The sequence below is a fragment of the Pinus tabuliformis genome, chromosome 6, assembly GCF_031772625.1.
Source record: "Pinus tabuliformis cultivar Carrire ecotype Pingquan chromosome 6, CPIR1, whole genome shotgun sequence".
Lineage (NCBI taxonomy): Eukaryota > Viridiplantae > Streptophyta > Pinopsida > Pinales > Pinaceae > Pinus > Pinus tabuliformis.
In genome coordinates, this window is record NC_142292.1 from 329032190 (window position 1) to 329046139 (window position 13950).

At 34.8% G+C, this 13950-nt stretch overlaps 1 pseudogene; it reads right to left on the reverse strand.

Moving 5' to 3' along the window:
* LOC149258641 (membrane steroid-binding protein 1 pseudogene) overlaps positions 1–13675 on the reverse strand; it is a 50194-nt pseudogene extending 36519 nt beyond the window's left edge.
* Between the last annotated feature and the right edge of the window lie 275 nt (positions 13676–13950).

Here is a 13950-nt window from a genome sequence, read left to right on the forward strand (position 1 = left end):
TTGATTGATTTAGGGGCAACAATAAACATCATGAGCAAACAAACCATGGAACGGCTCAAGCTTCCTAATCTTCTTTACACACCTACATTACTGTAATTAGCAGATAGATCTGTAATCAAACCAGATGGAGTGTTAGAAGATATTTCAGTATCCTTAGATTCTTTGGAATATCCTATTGATTTTATGATCTTGACCCCCAAGAAAAATCTTAGGAGGACATCCACTCATATTAGGAAGACCTTGGTTGGCCACAGCTGATGCTTTCATTAGCTGTAGATATGGTGATATGTACATTTCTGATGGGAATTCAATAAAGAAATTCACTCTATATCCTCTAGCAATAACAATCACAGAAATAGATGACAAAGAATGGATTGATGATGAAAATGACATTCAGCCTCTCTTTACTACTTCAGATATTAGTGAAGATAGTCAAATCTTAAATACAATGGAAAATTTTGAATCATATCCAGAATATGAACATGATCAATTTCAAGAAAAATCCAATATTGAATATTTGTCATCTAGGCAAATGTCTCTTTATTCTATGGAATAATTTGGTAGCTCTACAGTTGAAATCTTTCCAGGGAGAACATTGAACATAAACAATAACTTGGAGAAATTACAACAGGAAAAGCTAATCAAGACATTACAACAACATTTTGTTGCATATGCATGGGAATATACTGACATAAAAGGAATTAGTCCTAATACTTGTATACATCATATCTACATTGAGGAAAATTGTAGACCTATCAGACAACCTCAGAGAAGGATGAATCCAAATCTTAGGGAAATTGTGAAAGAAGAGCTGCAAAAACCACTGAATGTAAACTTCATTTACCCAATTTCAGACAGCCAATGGGTTTCCCCTTTAGTGATTGTGCCTAAAAAGAATGGTAAATGGAGGGTGTGCATTGATTACCAAGAATTGAATAAAGCTACCCTTAAAGATCATTTTCCTTTTCCCTTTATAGATCAAGTGTTAGATACATTAGCAGGTAAGAAGTATTTCTCATTCTTGGATGGTTTTAGTGGTTATAATTAGATTCAGGTGGCACCTGAAGATCAAGATAAAACCACATTTACTTGTCCATGGGAAACCTATGCCTACCGAGTACTTCCTTTTGGGTTATGTAATGCACCTGCAACATTCCAAAGAGCAGTACTAGGAATTTTTTCTGATCTAATACATGATTGTGTAGAGGTATATATGGATGATTTTACAGTCTATGGGAATACATTTGAAGAAGCTTTGGAAAATTTGGAAAGAGTTCTTAAAAGATGTAAGGAAGCAAACCTTTCACTAAGCCATGAAATTTTTTTTATGATGTTTACAGAAGGTATTGTTTTAGGGCATCACATTTCAGGAGATGGGATTAAAGTTGATAAATCTAAAGTTGAAGTCATCTCTAAATTATCAATTCCAAATTGCCAAAAGGATGTTCGAAGTTTTCTAGGATTCACAAGATACTATAGATGATTTATAGAAAATTTCACTAAAATAACATCCCCACTCTTTAAATTACTCGCCAAGGATTGTGAATTCAATTGGAATCCTGAATCCCAGTTAGCATTTGAGACTTTAAAAACAAAAATTTCTGAAGCACCCATCTTGAGAGATCCAAATTGGAAATTACCTTTTCACATTTCAACAGATGATTCAGATATGGCTCTAGGAGCTGTATTAGGACAAAAAGACTTGATTCCCTATCCCATCTACTATACCAGTAATAATTTGATTCCCACTGAGTTGAACTATACTGTAACTGAAAAGGAATTTTTAGTTGTTGTTCATGCAATCAACAAGTTCAGACATTATAACAAGATATGAAACCTTTTTTCATACAGATCACTCTACAATTAGATATTTTATGAATAAACCTATTAGTAATGGCAGAGTTACAAGATGGCTTTTACTCTTGCAAGAATTCAATATTATTGTGCTAGATAGACCTGCAAAACAAAACACAGTTGCTGATTTCTTGTCCAGAATTCAAAATATCAAAGATGACACTCCGGTTGAAGATAAGTTTCCTGATGAATATATTTTTGTAGTGACTACTCAAACTCCTTGGTTTACAGATATTGCTAATTACTCAGTCACAGGGAAATTACCCTCACATTTGTTTCCTAGAGAAAAAAGAAAATCATTCAAATAAGTTCAAGATACTTATGGATCACCAATGAATTGTATAAAATAGGCCCAGATCTTATGATCAGAAGATGTGTTAGGGAAGATGAAATGCCTGAGATTCTTAAGGCATGTCATGATGAGCCGTGTGGTGGACACTTTTCTGACAAGAGGACAACCTATAAAATCCTTTCTTTAGGATATTATTGGCCATCCATCTTCAAATATGCCAAAAAATATGTCAGGAGGTGTGATAGCTGCCAGAGGGTAGGGAAACCTGCTCCTTCAAATGAAATGCCACTACAAATTCAGGTATTCATTGAACGTTTTAAAATATGGGCCTTAGATTTTGTTGGGCCAATTAATCCTTCATCTAAGAAAAATAAGTATATATTGGTATGCACTGATTATGTCACTAAATGGGTAGAGGCCAAAGCATTACCTTTTGCTAATGAAAAATCTGTAGTTAATTTTCTTTTTGAGGACATCTTCACTCGTTTTGGTGTTCCAAGAGAAATTGTGACAAATTAGGGATCTCAATTTACATCTAAAATGGTGAAGGGTCTTGTGGAAGATTACAAGATCAAACATAGGAAATCTACTCCCTATCATCCACAAGCAAATGGTCAAGTTGAATCTACAAATAAGGTGTCTGAAGGAATTCTCACTAAGACTGTGCATCTACATAGAAGGGATTGGGCAGAAAGGCTTCCTGAAGCCTTATGGGCCTATAGAACTACATGGAGGAACACAATAAGACATACGCCCTATGAACTTGTTTATGGGAAACAAGCCCTGTTCCCTGTAAAGTTTCAAATCAAAGCCTTCAGGATGGCAGTCTAATTGGGATTGGAATTATCAGAGGCACAAAAACATAGATTGGAGCAACTCAATGAACTTGATGAAATCAGGCAAGATGCAGTCCAAAGAACCAGTATAGTCCAACAACAGAGGGCTAAATGGCATGATAAATATATTAAGGAGAAGAAATTTCAAGCAGGAGATTGGGCACTGTTGTTTGATTCAAAGTTCAAAGATTTTCAAGGGAAGTTTCAAACTCATTGGCTTGGGCCATATGAGATTGAAGAAGTCTTTAATAACGGAGCAGTAAAGATAAGGACAATAGATGGAAGCAAAATACCTCTTCTTGTGAATGGTCATCGGTTGAAGATATATCAAAAACCAGTTTCAAGAGAGGATTTCATTAAGATTTTCCAGGATAACTCTAAAATGAAGTTAGTGAAGAAGAATTCTTCTTCTCCACTAACTTAGTCTTTATTTTTCCCAAGAAATGACTGATTAAAAAAAAAAATCTATAAGGTTGAAAACCAATCATGGATTCACATACTTATACATAAAATACAGGGTGAAAATCAGAGATTTCTGACATCCTATATTTTCCATTTCCTTTATGTAATAAGTAGTGACAAAAAGCTACATTCATTTACAGTTTAGAGTCTACAAATTCATCATCTCATTCCATCTCATTTTGTCTTCATTTTTTTTACAGTTCCACTTCATCTCACTGTCATATTTCATTTACATTTTATCTTCTTACAGTTTTACCCCATTTCACCCTATTTTTCATTTTATCTTACATCTCATTGCATCTCACTGTCATAACTCATTTCCATTTTATTTTTTACATCCATATTTCATAAGCCATATTTCACTTTTTCTTCTTTTCACATTTTGCAGCTGATTCCATTCCGCAGCTAATCTAATTCTGTAGCTACAACTTACTTATCAGCATTGGCACAATTATACAACTTACAAATAAATCATGAATGCAGGGAAATTGACGAATCAAGTTTTGGAGATCAACCATGCTTAAAGTACCTACGGATCAACACCAAAAGAATTATCAAGCAAAAGGTTAAGTTCTAAAGGTAAAATGTAAATTTATTTCAAACAACAAGTCATAAACATAAGTCATGTATAATATGAATGATCATATGTCTCCTTAACAAGTTATCATTTGATTTGACTACCACTTCATGATACCACATCTCCGCCACATCTTCCACATTCGATACCAAACGGTCTCTAATAACTCCATCTGTTAACAGTCAAAACTACGATGTGACCAGCGTATTCACGTTTCTCCAAACCCTCACCATCTACTTATTCCATGCAAACCCATGGTTATTTTTCACCATATCCGCAGTCAGTCCATTTCATAGACCAAGAGAGTAATTTTGAAGGTTAGAAAATTCTATGAAACAGAAACCATGGGACTCATTGTCAGGGCAGAGCCCGTAAGGGCAAAGTTTATGGAAGAGTACCGAAAACACAAGGAGATGTTGTAGAAGACTAGATGGCTCAATTTCATTGAAAATTTTGGTGGATATCACAAGGAGATCACAAAATATTTTCCTAGATCATTCGATGGTACAGAAGTAGAGATTGGAGACATTAAGTTTGCAGTAACAGAATATTATATAGCAGAGGCTACAGAACTGCCAAGACTTGGTGAGAGATGGTTCAAAAACAAATAATTTCACAGTGAATCATGGAAGGTAATCCTCAGGAACCCGGATATGGACGTCATTGTGTTTAGAAAAGGAATTCCTATTTTAGCACTTAAAAATAAATAGAGAAGGATGCTTTTGATATTACAAAAATTTATTACCTGTGAGGGAAGATTCAGATGCATGTATGTTTATCATATATGTTTATTTATGAACTTTCTACAAAATAGAAACATCAACCTCCCTTTCTTCCTTCTAAACAGTCTAAGGAGTATGGATTCAAATGTACAAAAGAAAATAGAATTCATAGACACAACTATGTACCATCATGGGTTGGTAAAAATACTGGTTGAGTATCATCTGGAAAGAATAGGAGATACTTGGGAAAACTTCTTGATAAGAAACTATTTCCAAGAGACACCAAAATCGCCTGAAGAGGGTAATGTCAGAAGGAGTAAGAGGAAAAAGACCAATATGACCATTCAAAGCAAACTTGAGTCCTCCACACAGAAAAATGATGAAGAGCCAGTGTCTGAGATAGAGATCAGGGAGCAGATCAAGCAAAAAGGAAAGATAAAAAAGAAAGTTGGTGGAATTACTGAGAACAAACCTGAATCTTCATTAAAACAAGATGATGAACAACTAATCTCTAAAAAATTGACAGAGATTAGGAAAAAAATCAAGAGGAAGGAAAAGATAGGTAAGGACAAAAATGGTACAAAGGAGAAGAACAAAAACCCCCTACAACTTAGAAGGAGCTCTAGAATCTGAGGTATGGTAAAGAAGGTATCATCAAAGGGAACAGAGTTCATAAATATAGAAGAAGAAAACCCAGTACCATCTCCTGAAAATGTTCCATTTACATATAGTCCTCAAAACTCTCCTAAACAGTATTTTGAAGGCAGCCCCAGTAGAGGAACCCCAGGCATAGACCCAGTGCAACAACAATTTATGATTACATAGAATCACTGGAAAAGAAAAGTGCCTCAATGGATCTAGGATCCTCAGCCAATCCAGAATAACCTATCAATCCACAAGAACCTCTGACTGACTCTCTCAAATAGGAAATCTATGAGTTAGAGATATTGAATAGGCATATCAAGAAAGAAAATAAAACCCTAAAGGAACAAAGCAAATTGGATAAAGTCATTCATGATAATACAATACTGCACCTAAGGCTATGGTACAATAAGAATAGGAAGTTGAAGAGGAAGAATAGAAACTTGAACAAAACAGTCATCAACCTTAAATATAGACTTCTCATGAAGAAACCCAGGATGGAAATCACTTCAAAGAGGAGCAAAAGAAGAAAGTTAGATGTGCTAGCAGCGGTATCTGAGTAGATGCAATAGGAAAGAAGATTTCACAGTTTTGGAAAAATTGCATGGGGACATGCAATTATTTTGCAGTGGGGGTATGTTGGACCTTAGAATTACTCTCTCTTTGACAACTTTTCTCACTTATTTCTCTTGTTTTCCATAAAAGACAGATCCCCATCATTGATAAATGATAGATTTTGTCTCACGGAAGACATTAAATGATTGACATGTTATATTTTTATGTTTTTGCTATTTGAAATAAGTTTTTTCAAATTAGCTATGGAACATGGCCTATTCTGCAGCTAACCGTGTGTTCCGTAGCTACTTCCATGGTTGAACAGGTTACAAGTGTCAAACGAAGAAACCAGCCACATGGGCATCTCTGGAATCATCTCGACATGGATCCTATCCTAGTCACCTAGCCCAGATCGACAAAAAAATCCAACTCAAGACCATAGTCAAAGGAGGAGTCAAACAAAGAAACCCAATAGCAATAGGACTCTTTGTCCACTCTTCATGGTTAATTAATAAAACCTGACAGTTTTGTTGCAGTAATAACTCGAACCAGCCACCGATGATAATAGTTTCATGCAACCATCTTTCTGACTTAAAGTCACCTGTAGCTAATCAACCACTTATGCAGAACTTTTGTAATATGTGGAGACCACCTGTAGATAAATTTTTCTCAAAAGACAATTAGGAATGTTTCTTTAAATATCAGTTGTACAGAACTGAGAGAAAAGTTCAAATTTTTGGATGTATTAAGCTCAGACTTACATCTTTGTAATTTTGGAACTTGTTTTCCTATTAATAATATGAAGCCGTGTTTGACCAAGTTATCATTTGAAAGAATATCTTCAGCTAATTAGCAGCTCAACTCAGTCAGTTGCAGAGGGCCCCTGCACTGAAGGAGGTTTTTCTTTTTATTTTGTTTACTGTTCAGTTTAGTTTCATTATTTACTTTTAGTAGTATTTGTAATTTAGGTTGATTCCCTGTAGTTTGTTTTCTATTAGTTCTGATCAATAGCATAATGTTAGAATTCGATGGTGCAGTATTGTTTCTTCAATCTATTTCATTAAGGAAACAACTTTGTTTTTAAACAGGGTAAAGTTGAAAAGTAATAAGGATGCATTGTTTATTAGTTTACTTACTGTTTGTTTCCTCTGTTATTTATTTCCTAGTTCAAATTGCCAATGCACTGTGTGAATAAATGTTTTTGGTCACCATTTCAAGCTGATATCCATCCTAAATTAAATGGTTAAACATTCACTTCACACAAGGATTGAAATCAATTAGTTACTCTCTGCATATTTGATTTAGTTCTTTGTACTATAAAGTAAAGTAAGTTGCTTATATGCCATCTCAAGAAAGTTACCTTTCAAAATTGAAGGCTTGGACAAATAAAAGTTCTTTAGTCAGTTTCATTCTCTGTAATTATTTCAATTGGCCTTACAAATTTCTCCTTTTAATTTTTGACTTAGTATTAAATGACAAGATAGGATAAATGCTCTGTTTTTCCTTCTTTTAACTTAGATTTTGACTAGATTTTGAGCTCTTGGTTCACCTTTAAGAAATTTAGATTCGGTTTCTCATAGTTCAAATTGTACATCATTAGGGATCAAAGAACAGAAACCCCCAAAACAATATAAAATACAAAACAATGAAGTAAGAAGTGTTAACTAGCACATATGGTGCACTACACTTCATCACCTTACAAGCCTTGATTAATAATTTATGCAAATCAATTTAGGATACTAAATTGACTAAACAGGGGGTTATGATATGTAGATTGGGTGTAAAACCTTCCAGGTCCATTTTAATGCATTACATGATTTTTTTTGGATCAAAACTCTTTCACTTAAACATTGGGCCCGAAATGTTTTTATAAATTCAAGGACCTTCCCAATGTTGCAAGAATCATGTCAATTAGAGTTTGTATGCAAAATTAGTGCCTCACATAAGTTGAACTACCATGTTTGACCACCATGGTATGAGTGGATGCTACTTTAGCCCCCATTACTCATGCATGTGGGGCTAACCACATGGTGAATATGAAGAATAATCTATAAGGATAAAAGTTGTGACTCTAGTTGAGAGTTTGAGAAGCCAAAACTAACCCCTAGTTGGCTATCAGGCTATGTTGCAATCAAGCCACAAGGATGAGTCATGGTTTCATTCTATTTGATTTATCAAGTTCCATAGTAGAGAAAAGAAACTAGCATTAGGAGTTAGAAAGCATAATAGAGGGAGTAGTGTTTTGTAATATCCCAACATGCCACTTGTGTTAGGTAACTCCATAGGGAGTGCCTTCTCCTTTGTACTTGCATTCTTTCATACCAGAAAAGAGAGCATAGCAACCTTACCATTTAGATGGGTTTTCTCCCATAAGGTTTTCCTAAAGCAAATCCTTGTGTTCGTTGTGGATGTTGTGTGATTGTATTTGTTCTCTATTTTCCACATTTTATCTATTTCATGCATAAGAAATAAAGTCAATAAGTAACAAATATGGAATCTAAAATAATTTAACCTTCATAATATATATTTTTGTTTATTTTATCAAATCTATTGTGATGAATTGTTTAGTGGAATATACATAGAAGTTTACAAATCATTTTTCCAAAGATTATAAATACTTGAAGGATTTGAAGATTTGATTTGATACCATGAGCCAAATTTATCCAGGTTGGATCATTATGCTATTTTTCATCTATCTTGATGCTTTTAGAGTGGAAAAATTTGATTCAAATCTTTAGGGGGTTATAGTCTAAGTATGGATGTATAAGCCATACATTCATATTTTTATGCGAAAAGGAACTTTATAGATATGTAACTGACATGGAAAACCCTAGTTAAATTTGAATTAATTAAAAAAACACCTTATAAGAAGGCAATAGAAAGAGAGTGAATGTTGAGAAGGAGAGGCCCCAAAATTGGCCTCATTGCATGTTCTTCTCAATGTAATTCTTCTTATTCTCCATTTTTGGTTGTCTCTCTCTCCATATTTTTGTGATTTTTAGACACCTAATCCATTAGGGTCGGTGAGGAGGAATTCTAATAGTCATTGAAGTCCAAGTGACCTCTAGGAAGATGGAAACCAAGGGTCATAAAACTATGTATTAATATGTACATCTTGTGAATAGAATTCAATCACATAAGTTATCTAAATTTTGTTCTATCATTTGTGTGAGGAAAAAACATCTACATGAGCACATAAATTGTAGAAATAGCTCAAAAATTTTAGTTCCTAATGAAATCATACTTAAAAAAATAGACACAAATTTCTTCTACTAAATTCCGCAGAAGGGAAACATACAATAGAAACACATGCAATCATTCAATCACAATGAACATAGTATTTTTAATGGGTAACCCAACTGGGAAAAAACCCCTCCTTTGTTTGTATTATATTAGATGAGAAAATTGATCTATTACAGTGATAGCTTCAATCCTTGAAGCTCAACCTGCACTGCAATACTGATCTCTTCCTCCTGAGTTCACTCTACCCAATACTTAGGAAAAATAGGCCTCTTGCTTCCTCCTATTTCCTTGTGCAATTCCTGCTCCTAAAGAATAGGAAAATCTCCTATTTTCTTGCACAATTCCCAACAGTAATGCCTCACCTGTGACATGCAAACTGTGTACAATCTCTAGTATACAATAATAAATACATTGATGCCTTTTTTCCTTCCACTCAACTAGGAAATTCGAATTCCATGCATGACTAGGGCTATTTTTAGTAAATTGACTAGTTAACTGAGAGATCAGTGAGTTAACAACAATTACAACTACTCAACCAAACTCCTACTAACTCTATTCATGACTAGAGCTTAGATAGTTGAGCTTCACTAACTATAACTCCACTAGATTGCTAGATCTTAGCAATCAACTAATTCCATTCTACTTCTTGCCCACAAGCTCAAATTGGCTGGCTTAACTAAATTATTTGGCCATGTCACTCCTACTAATTTTAACTCAAGTCATCTTTCTGATGTGGAAATTCAAATTTCTCCATGTGACTAAGGCACAAGTCAAGTGAAGCCTTTTCTTGCTACAATTTAACATCAAGTGTTTCTCCAGATAAAGGAGAGGAACTTGTGAGTTATCTTCATTGTACTAAAATGGAAGATATGGAAGATAACTGCTAAGATGGAAATTTCATTGCTTCACAAAATAATCTTCCTTTGGTGTATAAAATACAAATAATACCCTCAATTTCTGAAACTATTTGCACAATATTAGATTTGTACATAAGCTTGAGTATAACTATCAACCTCTAAAAGTAACCAACAATACACAACTTATGGATTATAAAGATGCAGGGTATTATTTAGTTAGAGCTTTTAATAAGACACCTAAGCAAAGTAAAAAAGTTATTCTCGGTAGATTTTGTACGAGATCTGTTCAAAAGTTATGATTTCGAACATTCAAGTGCATGTCAAAGGAAAACTCCAAATCATAAATTCATGGCATAAAATAAATAAATATGTGGGAGAAAAATTTAGGATTGCTGCAGTGGCAACATCATTATTATTTGGTCTATATGTTTGGAGGTCAGAACGATTTGGAATGTAGCTACTTTGTAATCAAAGCTCGAGTCTTACGGAGTGCCCATCAAGTCAAGAGAGAATGTGTTTGCATTGACATTGATAGATATGGATAACGATAACCTTCATGGTGGGCACATGACTAGCAATCATGTTGGTCCAACATTTGAATAACCCATTACCAAATATCCAATAGCACTTCAATAGCTAGTCTCTTTGTGTGAATTCCTATGGTTTAAGAAAATTACTGTAATTTATTAGGTAAGCATATACCAATAAAGTAAAATCTCTCCAATTACTGAATGAGTTGGATGGTGCTGCTCTATCTAACTCACCAATTAGTCTCACAATCATTCTATTCCACTTGCAAGGATGTGGTTAACTCTATGTCTAATTCATGTGAAATGAGGGTTCCACCAACTAGAATAACCATAGCTTCTAGACAATTAACATCTAGTTCCATAGGAGCATCAACATTTTTCTTTTTACATTACAACTCACAATTTATTTATGCTAACAATTTCAACCATAATGATAGCACAAGTAGAAAACATGGTGAAATTCTTCCCTTAGCATTCAGGATGCGAGCATTGAGTTAGTAGTGATTTACAAAGGTGAGTGACTCCATTGATGAATATGAGGTAGAGTACATGGAGGACATTGACCAACCTTTTCTCACAATGCAACCCCAAATGCTTGTAAACCATGGGCTCTTCTAGTATCACTCTAGAAACTACAAAACATTCAAGCATTGGTTTTTTTTAAGCCCAGATACACATATTTTTGGCTTTGATTCACAACTAATTCTTTCTTTTCCCCAGTAGCAAGGTATTACCACCATGGGTTTAGACACATATATGGAAGATTATGGGTTTGAATACTCAAAAGAGGAAATAAAGGAGTAGGATGTCAACATAAAAAATCAGTGTATTACTACCTTGGACGAAGAAAACACACCATGGAACATACCGAACGAAGAAATTTTCCCATAATAAAATCCTTTTAGGAATATACCTTGACCTTCATCATGCACATAACATGCGATCTGGAGTTTTTTCCTATTTATGACTCTCAATACGAAATCATGATTGACATATCTAATGCACATTCTATTGTCACCAACATCACCTGTCAGGTATAAAGGAAGAAAACCATAACGACACTGGTTCCATGAAAGTTTATAGGATGGCATTTGTAGATGAGGGAAAGAATGGAATGGATAGGGAGAATAATTAGCATACACCTCACTGAGAATACTCAAAACACCCTCTAAAATGGCATAAGGATGCTTAAGACAAAATTAAAAACATTAAGACTAAGGTGTAACAACACAAAAGAAGGCAAAATAAATGACACAATTAGGTCAAACTGACATGACAAGGATGGTAGAGGAGGCAATTCTGAGTGGGCCAAAAATAGTATGGGGTAGGACAAAAACCTAAGAAATATAGAAGGAAGAAATGACCATAACTTGTGGCTCTTGTACAATTGAATATGCTAAGAAGTCACCTACTCTAATACCACTCTAAGGTCTCTTGGACTCCCTGTGATGGTTCACATTCCACACCATAACCCTAACAGATTATGTGTACAATAATTCCCCCTTTTATCCAAAAGGGTGTATGTGAGTCCAAGTAGAAATATGAGGACAACTACTAATGGCTGAATGTGCTCTTTGAATGTGGTGTTTTAAGAAAAACAAAAAACCAAATGGATAGTAGAAGCTGGAGTGTTCTATTAGTGGTGGTTTAAGGTTGAACACCAACTCTGGAACTAGGCTTGAGGCAGTTCCCAAAATAATTTTGAATCTGGCTAGAAGTTGAAATATTCTGTGAAGTGGAAGTGCTCCCTGATGATGGTTTAAATATAACTACAAACTATTGAAAATTATGGCTTCAAGTTGACCACAAATTATTGGAACTTGGCTCAAAGTATCAATGATGCTCAAAACATTTCCAAATATGGAAAGAAGTTGTTATCCTCTGTTGATTGGAAGTGCTCACAAATGGAAATTTGAAGACAATGCAAAATGATGCCACTTTGAAGATATCCCAAAGCTTATGTTAGTTTGGAGATGACCACAAATTGAATCACTCTCATAACTTTGATTCTAGTTCAGACTAAAGGCTTTGGTTTTGGCTAGTGCTCAAGCATGCTTGTACATGCTTGGTTGATATGGATTCAAAACTAGAAGCCTCATTGTCAATCATTTATGTCAATCTCCTCTTATCCCATACAAAGTGAGAGGAAGAATATATTTCTAGATTGTTCATGTGGATGGACATAAAAAACTATATCTTCCATGTTACCAATTCAATCATCTCATCTCTACATTTTTATTAAATATTAGAATAGCTCGAGTCATGATTGGTCTCACACTCATAAGACCAACCAAAATCTCACTTGGATGCACAAACAAGTAATTTTTTTTCGGGAAACAACCATGAAGCACACACGTGACACTGACGCTCCCAACATTGTTAGAGTAAATAATAATGAAAGGCACCTTACAAATTGCAACCATTGCACCAAAATTAGCAATGGACCTGGAGTCCCTAATTCCACTACTCCCATCTTCGATTTTGAATAGATCATAATCAAATTCCTTTCTCTTTTTGAATAGTACAATAAATCCATGTTGCTTAACACCCTCTTTTTCATTTTCTTAGTCAAACTACCCTTTGCTTCATGTCCATTGTTATATGTACCTTTAATGACTTCTACTACTTTGGGGGAAGTTTTCTTAATCTGACCAACCTTGAAATATTTTCCCATTAATTTGTAGACCCAATCTTGCAAGGCATCTAATTCAAATGGACTCATATCTTCAATATCCTTTCTTAAATTCATTTCTTCAAAAGACATCTTTTCCAAGGTTTGGCTAACATCTTTCCCAGGAAACAAGGCATATGGTCCACTTGGGATATAAAACATTCTATATTGGGGCACATCATAGATATGGATCTTGATAGCCATCAAAAAGGGCTTCTTTATATTTGAGCCATCATAGGTTGTTAACTCCTCGTTTGTGACTTCGCCCAAATGAACAAGAGTGGGTGTAGGTTCTATGATCACATACTCCCTCGTCACATGCTATGGAGGAGCTATAATATTCCACTTACGAGGTTATAAATACCCACTAATACAACCACAAATGTGAAGAAAGTCACCCTTGAGAGGATTATATATGTTGGAATAACTTCCATCAAGGCTCCCTAGAATTAGAGACATCTTCCATGGTGTTGACTTTTGGAAAGTATACAAATCCACGACCACGGTCTTGGTTCTACAGACTTCGTGAACTCATTCAACATGGTCATAATGTGGTAGTTTTGTACACTTTTCTCTCCTCCAAGAACATGAAATATGATGGCATGTTTTTTCGGGTCCGACATCTCCAGTTTCTCCATGTTCATCATGGATAGGAGCCTTGATATGATGCTCACCTCGCTGATAGTGCCCACCCCCTGCTATCCATGAT